The 13,028-nt window shown below is 43.2% G+C and overlaps 1 protein-coding gene across 1 annotated transcript in view; it reads left to right on the forward strand.

The window, feature by feature from the left end:
* Nucleotides 1-13,028, forward strand: part of UBXN2A (UBX domain protein 2A) — a 342,165-nt gene that overhangs the window by 208,991 nt on the left and 120,146 nt on the right. The gene's annotated exons all lie outside the window — the stretch shown is intronic.

The following is a 13,028-nucleotide window of genomic DNA, read 5'->3' on the forward strand; positions in this document are numbered from 1 at the left end:
ACAGCTTGATTATAAAGGACAGTGAATATGCTTGACCCTGGAATAACACCAGAGTGGAACAGAACAAGACATTTATACAGCACCAACAAGGCTAGCATGCGTTAAATCCGGCTTGCTCTTCTCAGTTACATCTCATATTTTTATATCATGTTACCATTAGCGTTTCTTTTTTTGATCTTTTTGCTTTCTCCTTGCTTTTCTTTAGCCCTTTGGCACTGATACTTCTAGCACATGTGTAGCTGGAAGTTGAGTTCTGTACCTAAGCTTTGTCGTGGCACAGCACTCTCTACTCTTCCGAAACATCTTGCATAGGTTATGGGGGGAAAGTAGGAGCTCACAGCTGAAGCTATGTGAGAGCTTAATTTGAGAAGGTTTTTGTGGTGCTGAATTCCGGTAGCAGGTACGAGGTTGATGGCGTGGGGTGGTTGCAAGTGCCCACGTTCCGACTGGGGCCAGCAGGTGCCACACCAGCAGAGCCGGTGGGTCTGCGGCGCTCTGCGGAGGAGCAGGTTGCCCCTCTGAGCATAGCAGCGAAGCAGCAATCCCATGGCATGTCTTTCTGGCTTCCTACGTATGTTTGCCATCTCGTTTCAGGTGTTAAGTAGTCTCTCAAGACCAACTGAGGTAACTGGGCAGAGTGCTGGTTATCCTGCCCACTTCCAGCTGGAGTACAAGCCAGAGGACTAAAAGGAAAGGCCGTAGTAAACAATATGATTCATTTCATCCAAAAAGGACGAAATGCTAAAAATAGTAGCAAGAAAAATCTCTCCCTTCTCTGTTTTCCTATTTTAACTCAGAGATAGCTGCAGTTGCTAAAAGTATATTAGGCAGTTGCAAATGAGGGAGAAATAAGCCTGCAGGGTAATTGCTAAAACCATATTTGGCACAATGAAATTCATGAGAAGTTCCAGTTTTCATAGAAGAGTGTAACCTCCTGCTTGTGAGTCACTGCTGTGGCTTCGCTTCCTACCTCATTACTGCCTGACCCTGAGCATCACAAAACTCCATCTCTCCTTTGCCGCAGAATAAACCGTGGTGACGTCATATGCCGTCGCTCCTTGACGTACTCTGCTTCCCGTTACTGTTTTCTCTGACATTTCCTTGCTGGAGTATTTCTTGTAATGCTGTTACCTCTCTGTCATTGTAGTTTCCCCTGTTTTCCTATGGCAGTGAGCACAAATTCCAGAAGTTTAAAAAAAATCGGAGCTATCATCTCAGCTGTTTCCCACTCACACCACCCTGGGTATCAGATACACCCGTCCCGAATGGGATTTTGTGCTCCCTTCTCTGCACATCGCTTTCTTCTGACCACCTTTGGTAAGGTGACTTACTGATGTGAGAGTTTCTCCCAAAGCTGAGGAGACATGAGCAGCTAAATTTTGTCTTACTTTTTTTCGGCTCCTACTATCCTGTTGTTAATGGCTAGATAATAACATTCCTCTTTTTTAAAAAAAAAAAGGGCTAACATTTACAGATGTGTCATTCATGTTTCTGCAGTCAGTAAGGAAAGGTCAGTCTGTGCTGTGAACAGAGCTGCGACCGCGTACAGGTCAGGACGCCGTCCTAGCCTTGATCTCCGTCGCCCGTGACGAAGCCAGCGGAGGTGCGGCAGGGTGGATGTCGTCTGTGGCTCGCCGCGGGGTGAGGATCCAGGCTGTGTGCTGGTACCCGAGGCAGCTAGATCAGCCTTGCCTCAAGTACTGCTGGAGGTGCTGCACTGGTCATTGCTTACCAATTCTGGCTCAAACATCCTTTTTTTTGATTTATTTTTTTCTCTCTTTGCAGCAGAGCAGTAAGGAGTAGGGCTCTTTTAACTGTGGGAGTGGGTATTCACCATCCCCAGTCTCGAGCTTTTGGCAGGCACGCATTCAGCAGGGACAAGTTGCCTTCTGTGATCGCAGTGATTGTTTCTGGACAAAGTTAAACAGAAAATTAGATCGCTTTTTTACATTCTTGCAGAGCTGCTAAAGCACCGTGTGGACAGAGTTGACTGCACATTCGTCAGGAGAGGAAACATTGTCCTTTTTTTTTATTATTTAGAGAATATTGGTGCATACAGATGAGCCTGGCTGTGGCAAGTCACCTAGAGAGAAGAACCCTCGAATCTTCAGAATCCACTCACCATGTCATCCTCCCTCTCAGCAGCTTTTGGTCCTAGCATCCTTGTAGGAAGCAGATAGATAAATTAGGGAACTGAAATGTGTTGTGTTTATGTGTATGTTTGCGTAGTATCCATCACAAAATGCAGCTGTCTCAGCAAGAGATTCTGCAGTGCTTAAAAGGTGCTCCACGTTACAAACCAGATGACGGCAAGCAGGGAAGAGAACCTGATCCAATTAGAAGTGCAATTTGCTACAGAGAATAAACGTGGCAAACTCATTCCTGACAAGCTGCTTATCTGTTTAGCTCAGTTACATTAGCAAAGGAAAGCCGAAAGTGCTGGCTGCTTTTGTGCTGGATGCTTCAGCACATGTAGTAGAAGACAGTCCCTAAAATAGGTATCTTATAAGATTATAGTAGAAGACAAGAGGTGGACAGAGCAAACAGATGGAGGGAGCACAAGTGAGACCGTTGCATTTAACGTAATAAGCCATGGTCACACCATCTGCCTAACTGTTCCGGAGTGTTTTGTAGTCGAAATCTCACCTAAAACACCCCAATTCTTGGGAAGATTGCCATAAAATCTTTGCTGGCCACGGGGATTCAGGATTTTCACTTAAATCGTATTTCTAGAATAATGTTACAAACTTGCCCTTTTGAGTATTTTTTCCGTGGCTATGGTCTGGCAGTACCCCAGTGAATGGTGATGGGCTGCATGCCGTTATTAGAGCTTATTTTCGTGCTCTTGTTTGTTGTTGTAATTTGTGGAGAAAGGCCATAAGTTAAATCTCTAATTCACAACAAGTTTTAATGTAAATCATATCTCATTACAGTACATCATAGTGATATAATACAATATGTTAGTTTGCCCTAAGTGGATGTATTTGTCTCTATTTTCTGGCTCAGATAATAGTTACCATCTGGGCGTGTGGTTATTTTTTGTTGTTGTTTCTTTTAATCATTTGTGGCTCTGCTTGTTGTAAAGCTGAAAATGAGTGAAATTTGAAGCTGATTTAGGAAATTGCCTGGAGAATATCAAAAGGAACAGCAGACACTTTAAATGCTTCACATTTTTAACCTATTACTGGGAACATTTCGGCAGCCTTGAGGCGTGTTCCTCCCTTCCTACTCCAGTATCTGTCTTTGGAGATGTTACTACATCAGCAGCGCTGGGGCTGAGCAGGAGAGAGCAGGGTAGAGTCCCCTGCTTCAAACCCTGCTCTGTTCTCTGGACTTCACAAACAGCAGAGAGCTTTGTGAAGGACTTCGGTGTTACCCAGCCCCGTGTGCAGGGTCCAGCCTGATTCCGTCTCTGAGCGTTCACATTTCTGGCTGCTGCGAGCATTTGCGCTGCTGTCAGTTTTGTGTTGGGAATCTGTCTATATAGCCGTAACATTCATTATCTGTATATTTTTATATGCATGTATTTTATACATCCTTCAGGCTGTTTTATTTAATCCCTGGCAAGTCTCTTTATTCCAAGCCAGTCACCAGTGCATCGTATGTAGGAATGTAGATGCCTAATTTGCACCTAAATTTCAGGTGCCTGGTGAAGATGCCCCGGTAAAGTAAGTGCATAAATTCCTTACAAAGTCACTGGGGAGAAACAGCTGCTTTGAAGGCTCCCAAAGAGAGATCTTTCCTACCTGACTTTGGCACTTAAGTTGCTCTCAGTAGTGCTGTGATCTTTTTCTTTCTGATGAAATCTCAGGGATTTGAGGTATGATATACTTTTTCTTGTTCTGCTCCTGTGCAAGACGACTGTGGTGTTCAAAGATCATAAAGAACACACTGAATTGAATTTGGCCTCTGTTGGCGAACTAGGGATATGTATTCAGTTTTCTGGGTTGAAGCACCTGTACAATATTTTAGATGTGGATTTGGAGAACATAAATGTAGGCTCCAAACTTAAGGATATTTAGATAAGGAATAGATGCTCCACAGCAACGCATCTGCCTTCTGGCTGCTTCCTCAAGCGCAGGCAGGCATATGGCTGTAAAAAGCTCAGGTCTCAAATCATAACTTTTACCCTAAAAAGTGAGCAAATGTGACCCTGTTTATTCTACTGCACCACTGTCCACAGGAAATACCTTCGCCGTTGGCAATACACAACCCACAGGCCTGTGTGTGCTTTTATAAACAAGAGCCCCTCACTTAGCTCCCTACTGTTCAGGCTTGCAGCACACGTGGAAGCCAAAATGAATCCCTGTTCTTCCCAAAATAACTGTGCCTCTGGGAAGGCTTAATGGCATTAGCTGGGTGGGCACCGTACTTCACGTGGCTCGTCCCTTGTAGAGCTCGGATGGGTACCACGTGAAGAGCCGGTAGCCGCTTGCAGATACCTGCTGCCGGGCATACAGCAGCGGAGGCAGATGGACCTCACAGCACGTCGGATGGGGACCCTCTCTGGGTTTGTCTTCTGCCGTATCCTGGAAGCTTCCATTTTCTTGCCCCTTGTGCTAGTTTCGATGCAACTTTTTAAACTGCGTTTGAGCCCTTTACTCAATTTCATTTTCCTCGCCTCACACAGAGAAAGGCAGAATTTATCCCAGCATCTTTTCCAGACATAAAATACTTGAATTGTATTTTCTAATTATTTCTATTCAGACATGGAAATCCGAATCACACAGTCCCTAATGACGTTACACACAAAGAAAGGAAGGGCCTTTTCCCAAATACTTGGCTTTATTGTGTCGTGATTAGAGGCAACAAATAAATGAGAGAAAACAAGGTTTTGGTTAAATAGAAAAGTCATGGCTATTTTCTCTATTCAGACTGTTTTGATATGATAAACTGCAGAAAAAGAAATTACTCATGAGAAAACACTTGAAATTACTATTGGTATTGTCAGACAGTACCATTTGCTTGAAAAGTATCTTAACACTGCGACAACAATATTCTTCAGAAGCAAAGCTGAGATCAAATCTTCTGGAGTTGACTTCAGATGAGTTTGAAAAGCGTTTTTGCTGTGTAATTCTGTTATTGCTAACTGTGCCTCTGATGAAGGTTTCCAAGTGTAGCAGGATTTATCTAGACCAAATATATGGCCATATGATAGATATATGTTCCTCACAACCGTTACAGATAAGCATCCAAACTGGCCAAAAGTAAAATAAATTGAAAATTAAGTTGCTTGATTTTCTGTGGACACACACCCCTAATTCTTTTGTTTGTTGTACGTACTAGAGTTAAGCATGACTTTGCCCATGCTTTAGGCTTCATCACCTATTTTGAATTTAACTATAAAATATATCAGATAGAGTAGTCTTGTTCATTCAGAGAATCAAAGATAGGGCACAGAAGCTTCATGTATCTGTATAGCAAAACTTTTATTAAGTGGAACCAGCTATACTCCAACAGAAAAATGGCCAAGGGCTTTGAAGGAAATTAAAATAAGCCATAACAATTGGAATTCACACAAGAGCATAAAGGACCTTCCGAAGATAAATAATACATGCATTAAAAAGCATTGAACAGGAAAGAATGTGATAATGGAGATTATCTCTCAAAAGCAAGAACAAAATCAGAAAATAAAAATAAGACCTTTGAGTGAAGAACAGAACTCAGTAACACTGTGCCCATGTGGGCTTCATGGGGAGGGCGCACCGGTAGCCTGCATCTCCTGCCTCTGCCTTTCTCCAGAGGCTGAGCTGAGAATCGAGCTCCAAAACTCTTTCAAGGGAAAGGGAACTTCAGTAGTCAATCAGGCAAAGATTTCTTAGATACTGGTGGATGAAATCTGAATCTACACTGGATTTCTGTAGGAACTGAACGTACCACACTGGTGGAGTTCACAGCCCTGAGGGATAAGGGTCAGGTGAAGAGTAAAGTAAAGACCTTGAGTTTTAGGGAAGCCAACTTCCAGCTCTTCAAGGAGTCAGTCAGTAGGCCCCCCTGGGAAATGGTCCTCAGGCTCGGGGGGAGCAGAACAGAGCTGGCAGATCTTTAAGGATGCTTTCCATAGAGCACAAGAACTCTTGGTCCCCAGGTGTGAGAAGTCAGGCAAGGGAGGGAAGAGACCAGCATGGCTGAGTCAAGACCTGCTGGTCAAACTAAAGGGCAAGAAGGAACTGCACAGGCAGTGGAAGCAGGGACAGGTATCCTGGGAAGAGCATAGGGATGCTGCCCGGTTGTGTAGGGAGGGGGTCAGGAAGGCCAAGGCACAGCTGGAGCTGAACTTGGCAAGGGATGCTAAGAATAACAAGAAGGGCTTGTACAGGTATGTCAGCCAGAAGAGGAAGGTCAAAGAAAGCGTACCCCACCCTGCCCTGATGAACAAGACAACTGGCAAACTGGTAGCAATGGACAAGGAGAAGGCTGAGGTGCTCAACAACATTTTTGCCTCAGTCTTCACTGGCAGCCGCTCTTCCCACACCTCTCCAGTGGGTGGACCTCAAGACAGGGACTGGGTGAGCAAAGGCCCTCCCACTGTCAGGGAAGATCAGGTTCGGGACCACCACAGGAACCTCAATGTACATAAGTCTGTGGGACCTGATGAAATGCCTCCCAGAGTCCTGAGGGAACTGGCTGATGGAGTTGCCAAGCCACTCTCCATGATATTTGAAAAGTAACAGCAGTCAGATGCAGTCCCTGGTGGCTGGAGGGAGGGAAACATTGTGCCCATTTTTAAAGAGGGGAGGAAGGAGGACCCCAGGAACTACCGACCTTTCAGCCTCACCTCTGTGCCTGGGAAGATCATGGAAAAGATCCTCCTAGAAGCTCTGCTAAGGCACATGGAGGACAGGGAGGTGATTCGAGACAGCCAGCATGGCTTCACCAAGGGCAAGTCTGCCTGACCAACCTAGTGACTTTCTGTGATGGTGTGACTGCATCAGCGGACAAGGGAAGAGCTATGGATGTGATCTGTATGGACTTCTGTAAAGCCTTCGACACAGTCCCTCACAACATCCTTCTCTCTAAATTGGAGAGATAGGGATTTGATGGGTGGGCTGCTCGGTGGATGAGGAATTGGGTTGGAAGGTCGCATCCAGAGCATAGTGGTCAACGGCTCAATGTCCAGATGGAGATGAGTGACAAATGGTGTGGCTCAGGGGTCCATCTTGGGACCAGTGCTGTTTAATATCTTCATCAGTGACCTAGACAGCGACATCCAGTGCACCCTCAGTAAGTTTGCAGATGACACAAGGCTGAGTGGTGCAGCTGACACACCTGAAGGACGGGATGCCATCCAGAGGGACCAGAACAAGCTCAAGAAGTGGGCCCATGTGAACATCGTGGAGTTCAACAAGGCCAAGTGCATGGTCCTGCATCTGGGTCAGGGCAACCCTCACTATCAACACAGGCTGGGGGGATGAATCACAGAATCACAGAATAGCAGGGGTTGGAAGGGACCTCTGTGGGTCATCTAGTCCAACGCTCGAAGGGACTGAGAGCAGCCCTGCCGAGAAGGACTTGGGAGTACTGGTGGATGAAAAGCTGGACATGAGCCGACAATATGCGCTCATAGCCCAGAAAGCCAAACGTGCCCTGGGCTGCATCCCCAGCAGCGTGGGCAGCAGGTCGAGGGAGGTGATTCTGCCCCTCTGCCCTGCTCTGCTGAGAACCCCCCTGGGAGTCCTGCGTCCAGCTCTGGAGCCCTCAGCACAGGACAGACCTGGAGCTGTTGGAGCGGGGCCAGAGGAGGCCCCAGCAATGATCCGAGGGCTGGAACCCCTCTGCTGTGAGGAAAGGCTGGGAGAGCTGGGGCTGTTCAGCCTGGGGAAGAGAAGGCTGCGGGGAGACCTTATGGTGGCCTTTCAATACTTACAGGGGACTTATAAGCAAGATGGGGACAAACTTTTTAGCAGGACCTGTTGCAACAGAATGAGGGGTAACGTTTTAAACTAAACAAGGATGGATTTGTACTAGATATAAGGAACAATGAGGGTGGTGAAACACTGGAACAGGTTGCCCAGAGAGGCGGTAGGTGCCTTTTCTGAAATGGAACAGAAGCCATAAACCATGTGGTAACACAGAAGCACATCATCAGTGTCCTAGATTGTTGCAGGAGCAAGAAGGTTGGTTGGTGAATATGTGCTGGTACTCCTGCAAAAGACTTTGCACCAGAATGGAGAGTACAAGAGAAACAGTCCCTGCCTGACCAAAGAAAGCATCTTCTCTGATGGATCACAACCAATACACAGAGCTCAGATCTGCTTTTGAAATCGCCCTCCACCACCCCCACCTGGAAGATTATCCAAGTGATGTTGGAAAAGCTCTGACTCATTAGTGCTAAAATCTTTGAGGGCTTATCGAAAGCTCATTTGAAGTCAAAGGGCATGTTTATATTGACTTGATGAGTTTTGGATCAGACACCTTGGCTCTTCACACATGTGACATCTCACTCCCTAGCTCTGTGCACATGAAAAGAAAGAACATAAAAGCTGTCGAGTTTCTGTGCCCTGTGATTGTCCTCAGTGATGCTCGGTGCTCTTTTTCCAGAAGGCTTTTGCTGCCTTCTCACTCCAGGCTGTTTTGATGACTTAATAAGGAAAAGCTCTTGCCATCAAACAAAGCTCATCCAAAGACACATTTTTCTTTGATGCATCCCAGGTCTCAGACTGAATTTCTTCAAAAGTGATAAACAGAAAAAAAAGAGAAAACAATTATCAACTTTGTGTGTAGACATCTAAGCTTCTAAAACAAAGCTTGCTTTCATTTCTTCCAAATGTTCAAGGCTAGAAGTGGGCTTTTGACCCGATTCTCTAGAGAAACCGCTTTAGAAAATAACTTCTTCTTTGATTGCTTGTCAGGGTTTTATTTCATGCCAGTCTTACTAGACTAATATTATAAAAAGGACAAATTCAGGAAACAGCCTTGAAGCCATAGAGAGGATGCTCGTAGCTCCAGAAGTAAGGAAGCTGCAAGTCAATTGGAGAACACAGATTTAGCTGAAAAAATCAGCATCAGCAGACATGCGGGCTGTGTGTCATGACGATTGCTTCTTCACCCTGGTGGAGATGATGATCCACCTTTTGTTCACATGACCTGTTACAGTGGTTATCAAATTTATCCCCACCAAGGACAGCAAGAGCTTCCTTGCTCAGGGATGGGAGTAAATATTTTACAACAATCATTTTCTCATGTTGTCACATTATTTAACTTTACCCCTAGAAATGACATTTTTCATGTAGCAGATTCCCACGTTGTAAGGTGCAATGGAGATATTTCATGACTGAAAATATTTCATCCTGCTTACTGTACTTCATTGCTGAACTTCTTGTAGAAGTGGCTCAATTCCGAAGAATGATGAGCGCATTAATACTCTCACATTGAAAACCTAGATGGCTTGTGGGTTTACAGAAGTTTTTCATTGTTATCTTTAATACTGTCTATTGTTTACTGGTATGAAATTGTTTGTAGAGGGCTGACGTGAAGCGCAGGGCCATAAGACCTAGCTGTATTTCTCAGACGACTGGAGTTCTGCATTCGTGCGTGAAAGGGCTAGAAGTTTTGGACAGGTTCTGGGAGGTTTGCGTGGTCCTGAGCTGAGGACGCTGATACCCAGGAAAATGCATGAGGAGTGCTATTTCGCAAGCACACAATAAAAACAAATACATTTTCTTCTCTAGCTTATGGAAAAAGAGCTCTATTTCACATAATTATTTGGGTGTGATAGGAAAAGGTCCCATTTCCACAGCAGCAGTTCATCCCTCAGTATTCCATTGCTAAAATACAGCTTTGCAGGCTTTTTACTCCTCAGACCTGTCACAGCTTTCCACTGTACTTTATTAGCCTGAAGCCAAACTCATCCACCATTTTTTCCAGTTAAAAGCACTTGGAGATGAACCCTCTTGAAGTCAGTCAATGCTGGTTATTGGTAGTTTGTTGCTTTCCTTTTAACAGTTAATATCTCTGTAGCCTTTCTTTTAAAAGTGACACATTTTATTTCTGCATAACCACTTTGGTCAACATATAAGAGATTTTTTTGGGCCATATAGTCGTAGAGTTGCAGATGATGCCTGTGATTACCTTTTGAAAGGCCATAGAGGTTCACCCCGTGATCCTGCAACAGATCCCATGCTTTATGATGGAGTAAGAACATGGCTTGAAAATCCCCTTCATCCTTAGTTTGATTCATGATGGGCAATCTGCCTTGTTCCTTGACAGTAAATTCCAGCAGTTAGCTAATGTCAAAACCTTCTCCTTATTTCCCATCTGAGGGTACCCTTCTACATCTCCCATTAGTCTTTGCCCAGTATGTTAAAGAATGAGGTTTTTCCCATTGTAGTGTAGCATTAGGCTTTGATGGAGTCTCCTCTTATCCTTTTTGGTGTTGGTAAATAATGAAGGAGAAAATATGAGTCAGGAATCAAATAATGTAGCCTTTGAGGAAGCCTCTGAGGAAACCATGAACTGAATTACGTGTAATTGTTTATGCGATGCAATTTCAGGGACGTGACGGTCCTGTTAGTGTCATGCTGTAAAGATTCTCACCATACCCTGGAGGAAAACCTGACAAAAGTAAGCAAACAAAGGAAATGGAAGTTATTAATCACAAATCCATATTTTAGTTTCTTCATATAAAAAATTGTGTCAAAAAATAAGCAACAAAACTCCACATTAGTTCCGTTATTGCCTGGGGAAGATGCATACTGCAGCATCCATGCAAATCATACCTACTTTTATTATGGAGGCAAGTGTATTAAATCCTGAGGTGGAGCATAGATAATTATCATAGATAATCCAGCTAGTGCTAATGACAACTCTATTTAGAAAGGTGACTCTTTTTTTTGACCTATCAAAACTGAAAGTGTTTTGAAAGAAGACACAGTAAATCCCAGGAAGCTTTGTAACTGGAGGACAGCTTTGATTCAATTACTTGATGAAGCAGCTCTGAAAGTATTCACTTAAGATCTCAATGTCATTTAACCTCCAGTTTGTTTAAAGAACAATTTGAGACAGAAAGTTTAATGAAAATTAAGCATCTTAAATTCAAGTTAAATCCCTCATAGACTCAGTCTTTCCATAGTCGGCTTACATTGTCTAGCTGTTGGGGGTTTAATGCAATGAGCTTTTAATAAAACTCAAGTTACAGCAACATTTCAGTGTTCAAATAACAGCAACATCAGTAACAAGTAAACCTCTGCAGGTGCCATCATTTCTTCATGTTTGAATCTGGGTGGCAGCTTGTTTCCAAAATGCTGTTGGATTCTTTGGGGGCAATTTGGGGATCCTGCTTTTGCTTTGTCTCTTATATGTATGGTCAGTGGTGAGCTTCTCTGCTTGCAGGGAGGTTTTTGAATTGGGCAGTAGTTTTCCATCCTTAATACATCAGGTTCTGCAATGCCTTCGAGATTTTGTTTCGAAAACCTGTATTCTTCACGATATCATTGCAGGCCCGTAAATTCTTGAGCTTGACGTTCTTAAGAGTGCTTGGAAGTTCTTTCACTTGCATTAAAAATACAGGTTGTATATATCAAAGTCTCCTGGCTTTATAGATAAAGTACTTTGAAAGTTTGTATTATTAATGTGGCACACTTGCATGAAGTACTAAAATAGTCTCTTCGAGTATAGCTTCTTCTATTAAATACTTCTGTAGGTCCTTATGACTACCTTAAAATTTTAATTAGCATGTTTCATAGGCCTGCCAAATAATTAACTTCTCAGTTATATACTCAAGCAGTTCCTTAGTTATTAAGCAAACAACGTGCTCATTACTTGTAGCAGAATCTTCCTCCTGTCATAAAAGCAGGTACATGCCATCATCCAATACAAGATAGCATCAGGAACAACCTGTTCATTTAAAGCTGGAGAAGTTATCTTCTGATATGGGAAGTTCTTTTTTACAAAGTTTAAAGACAGAAAAAGTTATAACGGTGTCTGAACACAGATAAACAAGCAGGTTATCACCTCTAAAACAACTAATGAAATGAGAGTAATCCAAACAACTTTTCTTGGAGTTTCTCAAACGTGACATTCTTTTGACATCAGAGTCTTCCCTTTAGCTCTTGGTATGTTTGCAAAAGACGCCGGTGTTGAATACGATCGTTTAGAATAAGTCATGTCTCCAGAGGAAGAACTCGGCGGTTTAAAATGACGTTACGGGCCGGGAATGAGGTGGGCTATTTTTACAGGTCAGTTTATGGCTTGAAATAACTGAGATTGCTGCATACTCAGTGTACCCAATTAGACAGTTAATTTGTTAGGATCTACTAGGATAATCTTACTGCGAAGGGGAGAGGCAAAATTGCCTTCAGAACAGTCACTCTGATTACAGACGTCTCTAAGGAAAGATTTTTGCTTGTCTGGCTTGGGAAAGAATTTTAGCTTCTTTACTTATTAAATTTTATCACTGGAACTCTCACCGTGAATACTTTGCACACGACAAGAAAAATCCTTACTATGTTTAGAGTACTGGGGAGTTTCAGGGGACACCTGTGACAGAACAGAGAGTAGTAACCAGGTTTCGTGAACTTTTACTGTCCTTTCTAATGTTTTGCTGCTTACTCCGGTTTCACTTTATTCACTGGAGGTTCTAATTCTCCCCAAACTGCTGTATTGGAATCTAATTCCCTCATATTGCTGTGCTTTGAGAGTCTTTATGTTGATGAACAAAATTAGTCTTTTTAGCAAGTAATTACTTAAATTACCTTAATTATATAATAATGTAAGGTCAGCAACAAAATTATATATACTCTAGCTGAATCGTTATAATGCTGATGACATTAAGTGCCAAGCACTAACTTCCATCCTGTCTCTCCCAAAGCCAAGGTTTTGTACAATCCCACTGCAGTTTACTCAGTGTAATTTAGTTTGAGGTGTTTATCATAGTGGAGATGGCCAAAAAGGTATTTGAGATAATTAGTTAAGTGATTTCGTAATTGCTAAAACATCTGTCGGAATTAATTCCGGCAAGGTAGCCATTTTATTGAAATAAAAATATTCTCATAATACCTTTGGCAAAATAGCTCCCTTGAAGTATTGAA

This window comes from Opisthocomus hoazin, chromosome 2 (assembly GCF_030867145.1).
Source record: "Opisthocomus hoazin isolate bOpiHoa1 chromosome 2, bOpiHoa1.hap1, whole genome shotgun sequence".
Classification (NCBI taxonomy): domain Eukaryota; kingdom Metazoa; phylum Chordata; class Aves; order Opisthocomiformes; family Opisthocomidae; genus Opisthocomus; species Opisthocomus hoazin.